The 20665-nt window shown below is 39.6% G+C and overlaps 1 protein-coding gene across 1 annotated transcript in view; it reads right to left on the bottom strand.

The window, feature by feature from the left end:
* STAG1 (stromal antigen 1) overlaps nt 1–17100 on the bottom strand; it is a 428313-nt gene extending 411213 nt beyond the window's left edge. Inside the window, exon 1 of the mRNA XM_033404083.2 lies at nt 16870–17100. The gene's annotated coding sequence lies outside the window, so the exon portion shown is untranslated. The remainder of the gene's footprint in view (nt 1–16869) is intronic.
* Between the last annotated feature and the right edge of the window lie 3565 nt (nt 17101–20665).

Raw genomic sequence — 20665 nt, 5'->3', positions numbered from 1 at the left:
ATTTCAAAACATAAGACTACTCCAAGAATGTAAGTATAACTGGAAAAGTGATTTTATACTAAAATTAGCCCACAGTAGATTCAACCAAAATTATTACAGATATGTATTTCAAATTTTGTTCTAAAATTTCTTAGTTTGTTGTATGCCTTCAAGGGTTGGGCATAGCAAATGTCAGAGTAATCTCTATCCTAGCCTCGTTTCAATCATTTCAACATCTTCCAAAAATAAAATAGTAATTAAATCCAAGTTTATCAATGAATAGATAAGGTCGTCTACTGAGAAAGAGAGGGTAAGTGGTTAAGGGGGCTACAAGAGAGTAGAAATTTTTAAATAACTGCTATGAGAAATGAAAAAGAACTAACTAGGAAAAAAGAAGAATTACTGGGTAATGTTGAGGGTCCAATTAAGATTGGTGAGCATGGATATTTAGTGGCTCCAGTCTGCAAAGTTAAGGTTTTCTCCAGATGTGCTCAGCAGGTCAGAGCCAGGTACACAGAAATGAAAAAGATTAACTGATCTGTGGCTAAGTATGGGTTAGACAGATGCAATGAAGAGACAAAAGTGCAAAGCAGCTCAGCATTTTCCAAAAGTTACATAAGGTTCCAAGCTACTTAAGAAAATTAAGGCAGGAAGGGGACAAAAGAGGTGTCAAAGGACTAGAAGGCTCTATAAGATTGAAAAGAAACTGTCAATGTCTATGTTCAAAAAGAAATCAAAAAATTGAACATATGCAGAAATTCATGAATAGGTCTTTTACAGCAAAGTACCATTTTTTCTTATTAGTTTAGAAAATGGAATGCTCCTGCCTAACAATTCAAATTTCCTTTTTTAGAGGAACTAGAAAGGTTCCAAATGGAAAAGGTCAAATGCTTAAAGTATTATAATTGCAAATTTATACGTTCCTCAACATTTCTATGTAAATCCAAAGATTTTTTTTCCAATGATATTTTGATTTAACTAAGGAAGTTTCCAATCTTAGTGAATCAATGAACCTTTACCAAAAATCTTACTGTAAGCAAATTGCTCACCCCATACATCAGTATACCACCCTTTAATAGTGTGTATCTGTTTAAAGTGAGGTCATATGACAAAAGAATTATTTTCTATTTCCAAGCTCTGTCTAGCTTGACCTTAAAGTAAAACTGGTCAGTAACAATATGTAATGAGTGAATGGAGTAACAAAGTCAACTGGAAAAAGGTGGCTGGAAAGATTTAGGAACAAACAGCATAGTAAAGGCATTAATTTCAGCAAAGAATGATGTTTTCAGCACATCTGAAGCTGTAATGAAATAATCTCTAATAAAAAGGTTTAAAGTATAACAATCAAGCTTAGTATATGATATGAATCTAAATTATTTAATTTGGTTGAATTTAAGTATCATTTATTGAGTGTCTATTATTTTGCCCAGCAATGTGCTTGCTCTGCTGCTATGGAACATGTTCCTACCCTGAAGACACTTCATAGTATAGAAAAGAAACCCACATGTGAATTATCACAGTTTATCACAATACAAACAGTATTTAATTAAGTGCCAAACAAGTAAGATAAAGTCATAGTAGGGTATTTGCAACTTAACCAATATGGTTATTAGCTGGGGGTTGGGGGGGAATCACTATCACACCTCACAGGAATACCTGATGTTTCTGAGATGCCTGGCTACAGTTTGGACTAAAGATCCACAGCTGTTTTCATGGTGGTAGTAAGAGATTTGGTTTTTGCATGTCAAAGAAACATTACTAACATACATATGCACACATCATTTATACACACAGGAACTTTGTTTTGGTTAATAAACTTTCAGTATCTGTTTTAGGTGATGGTTACTGTTCTCTTAATATGATGCAGCAAAACTTAGCAAACTGTTTTCCAAAGCTTATGTAAGTTAAACTAGAAATTACAGTGCAATGTGAAAAGAACGGCAGCTAGGTTCTCTAGCCAAAATTAAGACGTATTTGCCTATACCTCTACTCTGTAAAACTGTGCTGCTAGTACTGGCATACAGCCTCAAAACACACAAACACATGGAGTTTCATTGCTTTAATTTCATCACTTAGCTTCTACAATATTGCCTAAGAACTATTTCTTACTTGTCACCCTCTGTATCCATTCTTTCAACAAATTCTACCACTGTCTAAACAGCTCGTTGCAAATGCAAATTTTCACCTGCCAGTGATCTTTAAAAGGTGAGCTTCCATACACAGAAACCATTTATACTATTAACACTAGGACCATCAGTAGTGCTATCAATCCATTTCAACCCATATCATACGTTTAATGGGCTGGTATGGGATGCTTCTCACCATCTACTGTATTTTACCCACTCTAATATATACATTTTCCCCCATTTCTGAGGTAAAGATGCATCTCACAATCTATCGCATTTTATAATTGTGCTGGACAGTAATTAAACTTAGCTGTCATTGTCCATACATAACCTTGTCATAAACTGTGTTATCTGCATTGTTAGTTTCATGCATGTTGAGTTTAACTACCTTTAAAACGTCTTGACACTGAAAAGTTATTGTGTACAAAGGTACAAAAATTGAGATCAGCAAATCAAATTTCATTATTGCTAGTAATAATCCCAATTCCATGTTTTCTCGCAAAGCAACGATAAAAGTGATTTATGGGATATGAGAACAGCCACAAGTAGATGAAGCTGTATTATGCTTTGTTACTGAGATACATGCCAAAGGATAGCCTATCACATGCCAAGCAATGCAAATGAAGACAGAAGAAACTGTCAAGTCTCTGGGGATAAAAGATTTCAAAACAATGAGTGGCTGGTATGACCAATTATAGACTGCACAGGCATACAGCATGTTCCTTCTTATTGTACATAAAATAGTGCTGTGTTGTCTCTTAACGGCAACTCAGGTTCCATGAAATTAAGATTTTAAAAATTAGAACCCTTCATTCTTGCTCTTTGCCATCTTAGGATGGCACCACCATTCACTCAGTTATTAAAGTTAGAAACCTGGAGATCATTCTTGACTTGTCATTTCCAAAACACATAAAGGATCACAACACTTCTCATTATTACCTCTATTGCAACCATAGCCCAGGCACCATCACCTGAATACTGCAACGACCTAACCCTCCCCTCTTCCATTCCACCCCCAGCACAATCCAACATTCACACCTCAGCTAGAGGTGTCGCAACCTTGGCACCTTTGACATTTTGGGCCAAAAATACTTTGCTGGAGGGAGCCTGTCCTGTACTACTGCAGAATATTTAGCCATATCCCTGATCTCTACCCACTAATGCCAGTAGCATACACCATCACCCCCAGCTGTGGCAAATGAAAATGTCTGCAGATTGCCAAATGTCCCCTTGGAAGCAAAATATAACCCACAGTGGAGAATCACCGAGCTAGAGGGATGTTTTTTAAACATTTCTCTGCTTAAAACTCTCCAATGGTTTCTCACTTTACTTATAATAAAATCTGTGCTCCTTAGAGCCTTGCTCACCCAAACGTATCCTATGTAATCCAGATTCTGGCCTACCCCTCTAACCTCAGGTGAAGCCACTATATTCTTCCTGCATTATGCTCCCTCCGTAACTACCTTTCAGTTCCTAAAATACCACAGCCATTTCTGCTATAGAGATTTTGCCTTTGCTCTTCCTTGTGCCTGAACCATTCTTGCCAGGTTATGTGCAAGCTCAGCTTAAATTTAACATCCTCGAAGATGCCTTTCCTGACTCTGTTTATGCATCTCACTATTACCCATCACAGTACCTCACTTATTCCCTTTACAGCTTTTAACACAGTGTACAGTTATTTTGTTTACCTGATTATTGACTGTCTCTCACATGAGGACAAATACCTTGTCTGCCTTATTTCCAGCATCTAGGCAAAATGAAACGAACAAATTTTTAACTCGAGAACCTTAAGTACTAGATAAGTTGGTATCAATAACTTCAACTCCACCCCCCTCTCATTTCCCACCTATATTTATGATCATTCCCTTGAAGTGGAGGGAGGAGAGTGGAGGGGAAAGGAAGAGACTAACAAAGCCCTCATCCATAAAGTATCTTTGTCATCATCATGTTCTCTGAAGCACTGGGTGCAGATTAAATGACATATGTAATGAATCTAAAGCACTTGGATGGGTGTGATAAACAACCTGTATTCAATAACTGATGGCTTTGTATGTAAAGCACCAAGCACAACACCTATACAGATAACTGAAAAATGACAGTTCTCTTGCCCCTTTTAATATCACTCTACCACCAGCTCGCCCCGAATACAGTAAGAATGTAATTTTGTACCTAGGAGATGCCTCTCCCCTTCCAGGCCTCCAGGAACATAACATACCATACTAGGTGTTAACACAGGCTAGTCATTCATATATGTATGTTGACTGAGGAAAGCAAAATATCCGTTAACCAAAGCCAATTTATCATAAAATGACTTCAGAATTATACTTCAATTAGCTTCAGTAAACAAAATAACCATATGAATATTCAATTTCTGAACCCAGCTTTAAATTAAATTCAGGAAAAATATAAATTACTGTTTAACAATATCAGTGTTGGTTACTAAAAATACCTATATGTCTAATACAAATACAAGTCTACTTATAGAAAACTGCACAACTTTTACCTAATAATTAGAAGAAAATGATTTATCTTAAATTCCTTTTTAATATACTGTTTCTGACAGCATTCTGTATATGCATTTGGGGCGGGGGGGTCCTGAGGAAAGTGGTAAAGCAATATATTATAAAGGAAACATAAAGGCAGCCAGACTGCCAGGGTCTGAATCCCAGTTCTGCTAATTACTAGCTATGTGAACTCTGGAAAATCACTTAACTTCTCCATGCCTCAGTTTCCTCATCTGTAAACTAAGACTTAACAATACTACCCACCTCATGGGGTTGTTGTAAGGATCACCTAAGTTAATGTATGTAAAATGCTTAAACAGTGCCTAGTATATAGGAAATACTGTAACTATTAATGTTATTGTTATTTTGTTTCTTTGCATCATTATGGTTAACAGCTGCCATACTGGATAGCACATATACAAAACATTTCCATCACTGCAGAAAGTTCTATTAAACAGCACTGTAACAGACTACAGGATAGTTAGAATGCCTGATGAGATAATGCTTATCTTCTCTAATTTTTTAAGAAGTGCTTAGGAAAAAAGCACTCTAAACCCAAAGTAGTTTTTAATCTAATAACTTTGACAGGTAACGGAGAACTTGGGTTTTGATCTATTTAACAAGTCAAATAAAAGAGAAGTGGTGAAGGAAAGAGAGACTTTTTTAAGGATCTCTATTCAACAAGATAACAAAACAAATGAATTTTTTATTTCCTGTCTACCTTATCCTACTAAACACTCTCTGCCAAGGCTACCATACTTAGAAAAGGAATTTGTTATTAATTATATTCAAATATAATTATCAACATATCAAAAAAAACTTGTGATACAGTATTGTATGTGCTTCTTTAACACAGTAAATAAAAGATCTAGAGGTGGGTCTAACAGCCCAATTTTAAAGCACTGATTAGGATAAAAGATATTTTGAGATATCTGTATCTGCAGATACAGATCTGCAACATCTGTAATTTAATATGAAAATATTTCTCATTTCTATTGGTAACAAAGTTACAGCATTGCTCATACAACTGTGATTTGTTGCCTACATTCAAAGTTGAAGAAAATGCTAAATCTTACTTAGAGGTTAGGGAAAATGAAAATATTATTTTCCCATCTAAGTTTATGAACTCCAGGTTTTAAAAAAAAGTTGCTTAAGAGATTAGACTTCAGAGTTATAAAAACCTGGACTCAAACCCACCGCTTCCTAGCTAGGTAATATTGGGAAAAGGTACTTTACCTCCTCTGTGAAATGTGAGTAATACCTATATAAGATAGCTGTGTTTATTATCATGCTACTCAACATAGTATTTGCCACATTCTCAATAAACCTGTGTACTATTAAAATCAGTAACCAAGTTCTGACAGTTATGTACTTCAGAACCCTCTGTGCATCAGAAAATCAGGGATTTGATGTCAGTTGGTCTGGGGTAGATCACACCCATTCTTTGGTATATTTTTAAAGCTCCCAGGTGATTCTAATGTGCAGCCACTAGCCTAAGGACAAAGTTCAAACTCTAGTTTGGCACACTAGGCACTCTGGTCACTGCTTACAGCCCTAAATTTTAATCACTCCTCTATAGGTAACCCCAAGCTCTTCACACACACTCAAATAATGCTTCCTCAAGAAGTGGGCTATAGTAGTGGCTCTCAAACTTCAGCCTGCATTAGAATCACTGTTAAAACACAAATTGCTGGTCTCTATCTCAAGAATTTCTGATTCAATTGGACTGGGGTGAGGACCAAGAACTTGTATTTCTGACAAGTTCTCAGGTAATGTTAATACTGCTGACGCAGGGAGCACAATTTAAGAACCACTGGGCTCTAGACTACATCACTACATTGTCCCTGTATATTCACCTGGAATGCCATTCCCATCTCCATCATCCCATTCTTGCTTGGCTAACTTTCACTTTTCTTTCAAAACTTATATAAGAATTTGCCTTCAGGAAGCATTTGCTCACTTCAACAAACCACCTCAAGGCATTTATTACCTACTATAAAACTTATCTGCCAGAAAAAACACACTACAGAATATTCTTAATGGTATACTAATGCACAGGTTAAATATCTACTACCATATACAGGCTGTTTTGCAAGAACTGAGGGAAAAGGCCTCCTTTGGGCAGGCGAATTAGAAAATGCTGAAAAAGCAAATGGACAGTTGGTCAAGCAGAATGAAACCTGGATTTCAGCCCCCACCTAGCCCCTTGGCCGTGGCACCTTTATGCAGAGCACCACCAATTCCTAACCAGTCATGGCAGCCCTGGCACAGCCTACCACTAAAACACAAAGGAAGAGCCCTTAGATCAATCCTGGACTCGAGAAAGGGAGAGACGATGGGAGGAAGGGGCAATAAGGCTGTCAGGAAAGGATTTTTGGAGAAGGTTATATCACACCTAAGTTCTGAGTCTTGAATCGCCTTCTCTGTACATCAGGAAGACAAGAACTGTGCTTTAATGTTTTTATACCCACAGTGTATGGCTCACTGTAGATGTTCAATAAATGTTTGAATGACTCACAATGACTAAAATTATATGAAGACACTTGCTAATCTATCTCTTTCTCACCAAATAAAGAAGCAAACACACACCCATCGCTGGAACCAAAAACCATAAATACTATCTAAATATTAACGTATTTGGCCTGTACACTAATCAGCTAGGGGAAAGCATGAATTATTCTAATAACCTGTTGGAAGATGAGACAAAAGGGCCTGCTGATAACACACTTAGGTTTTTCAAAACTAAAGTCTTTAAAATCAAAAACTTTGCATTACCTGATTCAGAACTGATTTCCTGATTATTTCAACATGGACTAAAAAATTTACAGGAATCTTGGAAACTAATTTTACAACAAAGAAACTGAGGCTCAGAGAAGTAGTGACTCAAAGGCACACAGCTAGTTAGTGGTAAAGCTGTAATTAAAACTCAAGTCACCGGCCCTATACTAGTTTTCTCTCTCCTATATCACACTCCCTTTGCATTTATAAAATAAAATATTAAATATCCAAAACTTTTTTAAAAACTCAGATTAACCCAGGTTTTGTTCTCTCTACCCCATTTTAATGAGAGGAAAAGCAGCCATCTAACCATCTTACTTTGTCTAGGAACTTAAAGAGGTAACTTTCAAGATTATGTTTTGCTTTTGGTAAAGATTCATTCCTAAGTCTCTTTGTTTGCAAAATTATACATGCAAAGCTAATATTCATAAATAAAAATCCTGATACAGTCTTCAAATTTTCTCAATTACCAAGGAAGCATTACAATGGCTTTCCAAGATACAGTACTTTCTAAAGAAAGAGCCTGATTTTTAAAATACGTTTAACAATAAGCAGAAAACTGGCTATAACTCTCACCTCTCTATTAACCTGAGTACCTCATCCTCTGACCTCTCTCATTAATAGTTTATTAAACTAGCTTTATGTGCTAATAAGAACCAATTAATTAAAATTCTTTGCTTCTGGAAAGTAATCTTATGACTTATCTGGATTATAATTTTATTCACCTTTTAAATTTAAGATGAATGTCTTTTGGATTTATATACAATGCAACATAGTCTAAGAGTTAAGAGTTAACTTTTTAACTGACACAGCAATCCACGAGACATGCTTGGTTTTTTTTCTTCCTTTTTTTTTTTTTTTGCAGTACACGGGCCTCTCACCGTTGTGGTCTCTCCCGTTGCGGAGCACAGGCTCCGGACGCGCAGGCTCAGCGGCCATGGCTCACGGGCCCAGCCTCTCCGCGGCATGTGGGATCTTCCCGGACCGGGGCACGAACCCACGTGCCCTGCCATCGGCAGGCAGACTCTCAACCACTGTGCCACCAGGGAAGCCCGAGACATGCTTTTATTACTTCCAATTATACAGGTGAGAAAACTGAGATTTAGAGAGGTTAAAGAATTTGCCCAAGTTTACATGCCTAGGAAGGAGATGAGTTAGAATTTGACATAGGCTGTGTAACTCAGGTGTCAGGAACTCTCTTGGACAATATATAATGGCTTTCTTAGCCCTTAATCATGTGATAATGCTTCCTTCATCTGTGAACATACAAACTTTTTAACTATCCCTAACACTAGAAGGTAAGTAACGCATTTTCTTCCTGAAAGTTAATTTAGGCTTTAAAAATAAAGCAGAACACAGCTTAAGACATTCTTTAGCTTTTGTATCTTGCATTCTGTCGTAAGAATTTCTGCACGTATGCTACCTTGTATCTCTACTAGAGAAAAGAGAAAGCCTACCTCTCAGTACTCTAAATGAGATAAGAAAAAATAACAACATGATATAATAGAATCGACAGACCTTTAGAATAACAGAGGGAATAAGGGACCTCAAAAGAGACAATCAGGTCATGTTCATGCTTGACTATGTATAAAACTTTTTTTCTGCCTAAGATTGAGGAGACAAGCAGTGGTGTCTCAAACCTCTACCTGAACCTTTAAACCAACTCAACAATTATGCAGAGAAATCTTGTCAAAGAGCCTAAAAAGGTAATACTTAAATATTGTTATCTCAATTAGAAAATAAAAGGACTACCCTGAAAAACTCTTCCAACTCTTCCTGACCCATTAAAAATAATCTATCATTTGGGGGGACCTGACAAGGAGAAGGGCTTGTCCTCTTACCTCTGCACTTTATGCTTCCAAAGTATCCTGAACCTAAAGCCCTCACAACATTTCAGGTAGTATCCCTATTTGTTTTGTTGCTTTGGGGTTTGGTTTCAGTTTTTAATCTCTCCCCATAAAACAGAAGTTGTTTAAAAGCAAAGTCGATGTATTTAACAACTTTATATACTCACTACTAGTCATGGAGTTAAGCACTCATATTAATATTTGCTGAAAAAATTTTAATTGGATTCCCATCACAGAGATAAGACAACTGAGGCCTCTAGAAATTAAGTGTTCTACTCAAGACCTCATGACTGTTATATGATAGAAAAAGAAAACCAAATCTCTGTAAAATAAACTTCAAAAGATTACAAAAAGCATAAATAAGGCTGAGATAAAAATGCCCTTTTAACAGATTTAGAGTGTGGGTTCTGAAAGTAAGTCTGGATTTAAATCCTGGCTCTCTCATTTATTAGTTGTCTGGCCTTGCAACAATTAGTCTACAAAATACCGTGCCTTATGAACACCACCACTTACCAAATCTTATGGTGCCAACAATAAATGCAATAATGCATTTGCAGTAAATGAAAATACAAAGACGGTGATAACTGTTGGCTGAAGTTATCAGGAAAGATTTTACACAGATTCTACAGCTCAGTGTTTGTTTTTTCTGTTTTTCCTTTCTTTGTGAGCTATATCAATTATACAGCATAATACATAAAATCTAGATAACAGTTTAAAGAATTATCAAGTGAACACTCCATGTAACTACTACTAACATCAAGAAATAGAATACTCCAAAAACTTCTCTACAATGTGTCCCTCCCTCATCACAAACTTGAGAGGTTTAAGCAAATCTAATAAACTTAATTTAGTTAATTTAAGATTAAATAAGTTTAATCTAACCTGTAAAACAGATAGCAGCAACATAATAACAACAATTTCCTCACAGGGTTACTGTAAAATATTTACTGGTATACAGTAAACACTCAATGAGTGTTTCTTACACACACATTATACCCCAGAACAAAGACATGGGGTGGGGGGGCGGGGAATATAACTATGTAATCAAATTGGTGAGAGCATAAAACCTACAGGGAAGTACAGCACAGAGACAGAGCTAGAAAGCTAGGTTAGGGCCATGTAAGAAATAAAAGAAAAATCTAAGCTAATAACATAGAGGAAATTGAGAAAATTCACTGGGCAGTTTTGAAAGACAATTCTCCATGGGTCTCTTGTTTTTCTGCCTGTCTGGAAAACAGAGGCACCGACTGCCTTTGATCCAATCTTTTCAAGTATATTTGTAGAATCTTGGAAAAAAGAAATAGCATCTCTCCCTCAAGAAAAGGAGAGGTATGCTTACAACCCATTATAAAGATTCCAGTTTCTCTAAGCTTGGGATTCCCCTCCTCTAACACAACCCAATGCATGTGCAAGTGTCACATCTTCACCCTACCGTGTACAAACTGGGGCTCCAAGATCTGACACTAATAACTGTGGCTACTGCTCTTGCTGTAATGCACTGTTCTTCATCTCTGACCAAGGAGTCTCATGACTCCAATAAACTGTAGCAGGTTAACTTAGTCTGCAAGTAGGGTAAAATCTCAGAACTTTCACAATGCTTGACAGGCATTAGCACATAATCAATGTTTATTATAACTGATAGATTCCACTTCCACACTGTCAGAAAGGATAAAAAATGCAAAACCCAACTATATGCTGCCTTCAAGAGGCACACTGTAAATATAAAGGAAAAAAGAGTTTTAAGTAAATGGATGGAAGAAAATACATTACAGAAACAGTAAGCTCAAGAAAGTTGGAGTGGCTATATTAATATCAGAAAAAGCAGATTTTAAGACAAAGACTATTACCAGGGATAAAGAGGGACATTTCATAAAGCCCAATTCATCAGAAAGACCTAATAATCATAAATTGTATGTGCCTAATAACAGAGCTTCAAAATACATGAGGCAAAAATTAACAGAATTAAGGGAGAAACAGATAATTCCACAGTCATAGTTGGATATTTTAATATCCCTCTCAGCAACTGAATAGAACTAGAGTAAAAAAAAACAAAACAAATAAAACAAAACCCAAGACATAAATGATTTGAAAAATGCTACCAAAGCACTTTAATCTAATTGATATTTACAGAATAGTACACCCAACAACTGCAGAATATTCTTTCAAGTGTGAAAGGTACATTTACCAAGATAAACCATATGATGAACCATAAAACAAGGTTCAGTACATTTAAAAAGATTAAATTCATACAGAATATATCTCAAGACCTCAAAATAAAATTAAGTTGGAAATCAATAACAAGATATCTAAAATAATCCCAAATACATGAAAATTAAACAACACGCTTTTAAATAATCCGTGGGTCAACAAAGAAATCACAAAGCAATCAGAAGCTATTTCAAACTAAAAGATAATAAAAATATCAAAATCTGTGGGATGTTGCAGTGCTTGGAGGAAAATCTATAGCTTTGAATGCTTACATTAGAAAACAAGAAATATCTGAAATCTATGACCACTTTAAGAAGCTAGAAAAAGAAAAGCAAAACACATGGGGGAAGAAAATTATAAAGAACAGAAACAAATGAGAGAGAAAAGACAAATGGAGAAAATTAGCAATGTTATTTTTGAAAAGAGATACAAATAGATAAACCAAGAATTAGACTGGCCAAGAAAAAAAGAAAGAACACATTAACAACACCAGAAATTAAAGAGATATCACTACAAATCCTACAAGCAAAGGATAACAAGGGAATTATATAAACAACTAATGTCAACAAATTCCTTTAAAAATACAACAAAACTAACATAAGATGAAACAAAATCTGAATAACTCTATGTCTAGTAAAAAATTGAATTTAAATTTACCAAAAGTCTTCCCACACACACAAAAAAATGTAAGTTCAAATGGTATCACTGATGAATTCTATCAAACAGTCAAGGAATATTGCACAGTGTTTCAGTCAGTAGAGGGAACACCTCCCCGGCTTATCTTATGAGGCCATCATAATCCTAATACTGAAAGCTGAAAAAAAATTACAACCAAAGAAAACTACAAAATAATATCCCTGATGAAGAAATATCCTCAAGCCCTAACAAAATATTAAACATAAAAAGGATAATACACTGTGATCAAGTGAGGTTATCCTAGGCATCAAGATTAACATTTGAAAACCACCACTGGTGTTTGAAAACCTGTGGTAGAATGATGAGCACTTTGTTGCTAAATTTGGCTACTGCAAATATTTTTGTTCACCTACCCCAACATACAAGAATATCTCTCATCAGAAATATAAAGACATAAGTATAACTGCTAGGTTTATGGTACATGTATTCTTCAACTTACTACAAGTCATTTTCTTTTGCAAAATGACTATGTCCCTCCAAAAGTGGGAGTCTGATTTCCCCACATTCTCATTAACACTTGATATTATCAGAATTTTTAATGTTTGCCAATCTGGTAGAAGTGAAATGATTTCTTCTTATGGTTCTACTTTGCACTCTCCCAATTACCAATGAGATTATAATTCGGCTGTGGGTTGCTGTAAGTCATGATAGCACATAGGTGAGTTGCAACCAGCATTCTTAATTTAAAAAAAAGAAAAAATTAAAAAATCAGCGTGTACCACATAAAGGTTAGACATTATTTCCATGGTTTGTGCGTTTGTACTGGGTCACAACATAAAATGTTTTTGTAACTTTGAGCTTCTAGCAAGTTAAAAGCCACCTCTAGAGCTGTTTAATTACAGCAAAACTCCTTAGAGAAATTTGGGCAACTAACTGGTACATCATTTAGGCCCATAATACTAAGGATGTATCTTATAAAGAAGGCAGGATTGAGATGTCCTTTAAGCACTAACTGGCTTAAAGAATTAGAAGAGGGAGAAGAAACCTGAAAGAAGAAATAAGGAGTGAAACAGAAAAAGGATTCTATAAAACAAACTGGTCTATGACCTACTTAAAGCTCACTTAAAAAGAATCACATTTGTCAATAAGACAAGGTTTCTCTCAGCACTAAAACATAGGAAGTTGGGATCCCATCCTCTTGACTACCAAAATGACAGAAAACTGATCCATCCTTCTCTGTAGACACATCCTAATTCCCACCTCAAGAATCATCTCTTTCTTGGGCTTATGCAAGAGCATCCTCTTAGGTCTCTGCTTCCTACCTTTCCCTACAGAGCGTCACAGCACCAAGAATCATCTAAATTCTAGAGATTCATATTTTAATTCAGCTAACAAAGATTTTCCAAGCGCTTACTATATCACCTCTCTATTAAGAAATTAAGCTGTACCTCCCGAACAATTTTAACTCCTGGTTATAGTCTCTAAATCTTGTTATTCTTAACTAAAACTGTCCTAATTGCCTCCTCTTGAAGGTGTTTTGCTTCTTGGACTGTTAAACCTCCCGCATACCATGACCAATTTCTGCTACCCTCTTTGTCCACCAATAATATCCCTACTCTATTTTAAATAACTATTCTTTTTCATAATCCCTTCTTCAAAAGTTGCTGGACCAATCACACACAGCAAATGTCTGGTGTAATGAGTTTATGAATCTACCTGTCACTTAATAAGAGTGTGATCTTAGGCATTTAAATTTCTTAACTTCCCTGAGATTCAATCTCATCCCTAAAATGAGAAAACAATAGGTATCAAGCAGTAATGAGAATTACATAATCTCTATTGCCTTTTTTCTTTTTACTTAACTTTTTAACTTTTATTTTTAATTTCCTCTAAATGCAATTAAATGCTTTTATAGAGGGACGCACTTCAACTGAGGTACCATGAAATACAAAACGGAAAAAGGATGAAGACAAAACCAGTATGAGTAAACTCACCAGGTGGGGTTACACTGCTCTGCCTATGTGCTCTTCTTGTACATCCAGATTCTAAAGAAGCAACTGTAAAGATACTTCTTTCCCCATAGCAAGCAAAATTCTAACAACCCACAATGACCCACACCCTAGTATATAACCCTCCCCTTGAGTGTGGGAGAGACTTGTAAATATAATGGAACATCACTCCTGGGATTGTTACATGGCAAATAGATTTTTGCATATGTATTTAAGTTCCCTAATCAGTTGAGTTCACCAAAAAGGAGATCTTCCTGAGTGGGTCTGACCAAATCAGATCAGCTTTAAAAAGGGGTCTTAAAAGGGAGTCCAAAGGACAGAGACAGAGGAAGCCAGAGCAACTGACTTCTGCTTGCCTGGATGAAAGCAAACAACCATGATGTGAAATGCCTACGTGAACATTTGGTAAGGAACTGAGAAAGGTCCTTGGCCAACAGCTAGAAAGAAGATGGCAACATCAGTCATACAGCCACAAGGAAATTCTGCCAACAAGTAGTGAGCATGGAAGAAGGTCATGAGCCTCAGAAGAGAACTGCAGCCACAGCTAACACCTTGATTTTAGCCTGGTGAGATGATGAAAAGCGAGCCCAAAGTACCCAGATTTCTCACCTACAGAAACTGTGAGCTAATAAATGGGTGTTGTTTAAGCTAGTACATTTGTGGTACTTCGCTATACATAAAAAGAAAACTAATACACTCCATCAACATAGAACAAAGCAGAAAAGGATAAAAAGGGGGAAGAGACATCTTTTTCTCCAGAGTGCACTGTATCTCCTCACAGCACTGATTATGAAGATATACAGATCCAGAATCAAGGAAAAAGATTAAAACTATAAAATTACATAAATTTTTACAGTTTTAATGATTAAGAAGGGCTTTTCCACACACAGCTTGTTATACAACTACCATATAATTTATTACCTTCATTTTAGTGATGAGGAAAGAAAGGCTGGAAGAGTGACACCCCAAAGATCACAAACCTAGGGTATGTTTAAAGTAACTTCAGTCCAGGGCGCTCTTCTCCCCTACCACAGCCCCCTTAAGGCTTTAAAAGAGCCATTCAAATCAACAGTACCTGCATACTGTCTTCAAGGGAAGCGTTCCTAGTAACATAATTTCCCGTATTTCAAATCTACTTAAATACCCCTTGGCTTTGTCAGAATGTCAAAACTAAAGTGGATACTGAAAAATTTCCAATCAAAAGTAGTTTGGTTGTAAAAATGACCATGGGTAGACCATTTGAAAAAACAATGTACATTTTGAAATGTAATGAAAACTTTAACAAAACGCTTGTCGGTTTTCTAGTACTTTATTTAGATAGCAAACAAATTGTGTTATAACTATTCTCAAAAATCCAAAGCAAGTAAACAACCTTTCCGAATCTTTCACTATTTCCCCCCTTGGGCAAATTTGTTTAGCCTGAACATTTCGTACGTTATAAATATGAGAACGTGGTACAATATATCATACAATACACAGGCTGTTTTTATTTTCACTGTTATATGTATTTTCCTAAGTGCTTCACCATCAGAATTTGTAATTTTCTTAAAAAGATACAGGAAAATCTAAAAGGTGTAGTCAAATTCCACGTAAGTTACAAATCACACAACTTTCTTCATGCCTAGTCAAATACTTTCCTAAACACTATGTTTGCTAAGAGATGCAAAATAAAGTCCTTTCTAGTCACAACCACGAGAAGGAATAAACTATATATTCATCATCTTAACATCGACTTTAACAGCAAATAATTCGCTGTCGTCACATACAAACAGCATCGTTTTGAGTCTATAAGCGTCCAAAACCATCCCGTGATTTATACGCCCGGGGCACGATTCTCTGCAATGTGAAGAAAATCGATAAAATTTCAAATGTTGGTGGAAGGGGTGACGTGACAATCCTAAAACCTGAAAATTTCTTAGTCCCTACAGCACACAAGAAGCACCCCGTTTGGACTCTCCAATCGAGGCCCAGGTCCAAATCCAGGCACTCCAGTTTCCCAGCTCTTCACCACCACCACCACCCCGAGAAAGGAGGGAAAACAACTTTTATTGGCCTCGTCTCCTGGGGGGCTGGCAAACTAGCGGGGCAGTGCTCCGGCCTGGACACGTTTCACAAGGAGGCCTCCGTCGGGGGCGGGGAAGGCAGATAGCGGGAAAGCCCGGCTTCGACGTCCCCTCTGCCCCAAGCGCCAGCCCCCCACTCCACCCCACCGAGAAGAGGCCTGGGCCGGCCGCCACGCCGAGCGACCCCCCGGCCCCTCCGCCGAGGCGAGCTTGTTGTCATGTGACGCTGCCACCGCCGCTAAAACACCGCAGAAACGCAGGGCGGCGGGCGGCATTCGCACCAGCCCGCCTCGGCCCGGCCCCGCCGGGCGCGGGCAAGTCCCGAGAGTCCAGGTGGGGGGGCGGAGGGCGGGCTTGGCGGCGGGCCCGAGCGCGCCACAAAGGCTTCCGCGCCCGTCGCCGTAGTGCCTGAACGGGCGGGGGCACAATTTTCGGGGCCCGCGAGAGGGGTGCGGAGCGACCAGGGCTCCGGGGCGCCCGCCGCACCCACACTCGTTCCCCCCGGCTCCCGGACGGCCGGCGACCGCCGCGCCCCGCACAGGCCCGCGCGGCCTCCCTCCCCCGCGCGGGGCCCGCGCCCGGCCCGCCCGCTCCCCGCTCGCGCTCTCTCGCTCTCTCCCGGCCTCCATCTTGGATCGGCGCTTCCAGCCCCCGCGCCGCTGCCGCCGCATTCCCCCTCTTTCCCGCCCCCCGCTGCCGTCGCCGCCGCCCGCACTCACCTCAGCTGCCCATCCGGGCGCAGCCGGCCGTCGACCTAGTTTCCCCCCAAAAGTCTCCGGTGTGTTATTCCCGATGTGGGGGGGTTGTTACGGGGTGGTCGCCGGGGGTTCGGGAGCGGGGGCCGCGCCTTCAACGGAGCTGCAATCCTAACCCGCCATCTGGTGGCATTTTCCACACGCCAATGGCGCCGCTGCAGACTTGGGTCCGGACCGCCCTCTGCTGGCCGCCGTGCTTACTGCCTCGCTGACGGGACGGACCTGCCCGGAAAGGGGAGGGAGCTGAGGCGCGAGCAGGCGGCCGCGGCGGGGACGCGCGCAAACGCTTTCCTGTGGGCATTACGCGCACGCGCGCCAGCGGGGCGGGAAACGTGGCCGCTGCGTGGCGGCCCGGCCCCCGCACGGAGCGCTGGCCCAGCTCAGCCAATCGCGAGCGGCGGATACCTCTCCGTGAGGGCCCTGTAGACTGTTCGTGGCCGCCCGAGGCGGGCGGAAGGATGGCCGCGGCGGCGCTTGCGCGCCCCGCTAGCTGAGCTGCTGCCCGCCATTTTTGGAGCTTTTCCGAGACCTGGGAGGGAAACCCGCCCCCGGCCCCTCCACCGAGGCCCCCTCCCCGGGTCGCGGGACTGGCGCTTCCCCGCAGCCCCGCCCGGCTCCTGCTACCCCCATCCCCCGCCCGGGACGAGCTCTGCGGAAACGCGAGGGGGTGGCGGCACAAAACTCTGCTCCCGCCTCTCTTGGGTTTCATGAGGGCCTCAGAGTTTAGCATTGTACTAGCGATTTATTGTTGACTGTTGACGAGCCGCTTCCCCCGGCGCGGGTGTAAAGGTTTCGAGAACTGTTTGGGACCTCCCTCGCCGCCGATCTAGACCCAACACTGCTCGCCGCAGGCCGATTGGCGTCGTCCCTGCGTCTGTAAAGCAGATCCTCTCCGTGGTGCCGGCTTTGCATAAGGCGGCAGCATTGGCTAGTTAGTGAGTAAAGAATGTAGGTAGACTGGGAAAATATAGCCTCTGCTTTGGAATCAGATTTCACCTTCCACAGCCTAGGACTACTCTCAGTAGCTGTGAAATGGACGTGAAAATCCTAGCCTTTTAGCTGCCAAAAGGGAAAGTTGATTAACGTGAGATCATGACCAAAATATGCCGCTGAACGTCGCCTTTCCCTACTCTCCACCCGCCTCTCTGTGGCCGTGGCTTCTACCTTTCACCCACTCACAACTTTCAATACAAAAGTGAATCAGTCTCCCAGGTCATCAGCCCCATTTATGACTAAATCTCTGTTACTATACCCAGCTCTATTTCTGTCTTGCCTTAGAATCGCTCAACTCTTTTTTAGTAGTCTTAACGGCCAGTCTCCAGTAGATTACCCGTATTTCTGATTTCTCTCCCAAGGGTCACAGGTATGTGGGTTTTCACTGGAGGAAGTCACAATTCTACCTGCTTGGTATAATTTGTGACTGCACTCCCACTTACAATTTTTTTCACTCATCTTTGGTTGACTTCCTATCGTATTCTCCCCAAGGACTATTGAAGCTTTCCTTGTTAAGGTGCCAGTCCCAATCCATACTAATAGATAAAATCATCTAGTTTCCAGGGATAAAAGCTATGGAATTCCAATTCCGGTTTGATATTCTCTCCGTATTAAAATATCTGTAACCACACCCTGTTCATGACCTCTCAAATTCTCACCAAATTAACCCATTCCCCCCCTTCTCTCCAAAGCTAGTCTTTCTTCCTGGACTACGTATGCCGTCCCTTCCCATTTCCACCTTCCACCACTTTCCTAGGTGGTTATATCTTCAACATCTTGCCATTGGCTTCTGTTTTTCAGCAGTTTCCATGGTCATTTTAAAAATTTCAGTACTACTACTCCCTCCAGTTACAATACTATCAACCTTCTTTTCACTGTCACATTTCTCAAAAGAAGCAGTCTCCCACCTTCATTACCACCTTATTCCTTAGCTTTTATCAATCTAACCGATAACAACAAACTGAATTTACACTTTCAGGTCACAACCATTTTCTCATCCTCTTTTTCTTGGCACACCCAATCCTACACCCTCCTTGAAACCCTATTTCCCCCTTTTTTAAGACAATTCCTGGGATCTACAACCTACCTGGTTTCCTGGTCTTCTGATTCCTTGGCTAGCGCCTCCTCTTTTTTCCAATCCATAGTTCAACTCCTAGCTCTCTGTTCTCCTCTACTATCCTTTCTCTTCAAAAGTCTCTTTATATTACTATCTGTTCCTGATTGTCTCTTAACTAACATTCCTCATATTCAGCTTTCTTGCCCAAAATTCAGCTCCAGCCCAAAATTCAACATTTAAGGTAATGCATCTTTCTTATTCAAGTTTCCTGATTTCTCTTAATAGCATTGTAATTTCAGATACATTCAAGCTTTAGCTATTTGGTAAGATAAAGTAATAGGTCCTATAACAAGTTAACTTTATTGCAGAATCACACATTTCCCAGGAGCCTCTGCTTTCATGAAATTCTTAATCAAGATTCCAAAGTTCTTGGCAAAGATTTTCAAACACCACAGTTTTCATTAACAGCTTCAAGTCAGAGGTATGAACAAAATGTCAGAAAGAATACCTGGAACTAGTGTAGGTAGGTGCTAAGGGTTCTTAAGTATTATTTGGGATAGGGAATAAAGTATCAATAGAACAAACATTTGCTTAGTCCAAGTTTTCTGGTGCCCTTTGGAATTTCTACCTCATTGTTCGTTTCAAATTATCTGAAATGAGACCGGGCCCACTTTGAAGATTCAGGTTGATAGGTTAGATGTCTAAAGAAGCACATGCTGAGGGCTTCCTCCCTGGTGGTGCAGTGGTTGAGAGTCCGCCTGCCGATGCAGGGGACATGGGTTCGTTCCGCTGATCCGGAAAGGTCCTACAGGCTGCGGAGCAGCTGAGCCCATGAGCCATGGCCGCTGAGCCTGCGCGTCCGGAGCCTGTGCTCCGCAACGGGAGAGGCCACAGCAGTGGGAAGCCCGTGTACCGGAAAAAAAAAAAAAAAAAAAAAGCACATGCCCCTTAAGCTTTTATTTCAACTCAATCTTTTAGCCAACCTGGTCCAAAAATATAATATTAAATTTAATATTATAAACTTAAAATTGCATTTACAGAATTACACATTAATGTAAATGTAATATAAATGCTTTACAGACTAAATGGCTAACATTTATTAACCAATAACGTGAAGATCTTTGCCTTATAACATAAAAAGCTAGTTTGTGACTATTTAGATGGCAGAACTCCTTTTAAAATTTGGCTGAACTTATGTCTTTTTCCCTTCTGGATAATTTTAGCATGAAGAAGATTTCAAAGTTATTCCATTGACCTTAGAGTCCTGCTTAAAGTAAAAGACGATCAGCCAACTTGTTTCATGACAATAATGATGGCATTCCTTTCACAGAACCTTTTTTTTTTTAATGACTTAATTTTTTTAGAGCAGTTTTAGGTTCACAACAAAATTGAGAGGAAGGAACCAAGATTTCCCATATACCCTCTACCTACACCCATTATAGCCTCCTCTGCTGTAATCAGCATCATTCAACCAAAATGATACAGTTGTTACTGAGGAAGAACCTATATTAACACATCATAATCACCCAAAGTCCATAGGTGATTCCTTAGGGTTCACTCTTAGTATTGTACATTCTGTGGGTTTGAACAAATGTATAATGACATACATCCATCATTATAATATCATAATAGTTTTTTCATTGTCCTAAAAATCCTCTGTGCTCTGTGTATTCTTCCCTCCTCCTCCCTCATCCCTGGCAACCACTGATT

Source organism: Orcinus orca, chromosome 5 (assembly GCF_937001465.1).
Source record: "Orcinus orca chromosome 5, mOrcOrc1.1, whole genome shotgun sequence".
In the NCBI taxonomy this organism is placed as follows: domain Eukaryota; kingdom Metazoa; phylum Chordata; class Mammalia; order Artiodactyla; family Delphinidae; genus Orcinus; species Orcinus orca.
Note: the sequence above shows the minus strand (reverse complement) of the source record. Positions and strands in the feature narration are given on the sequence as shown.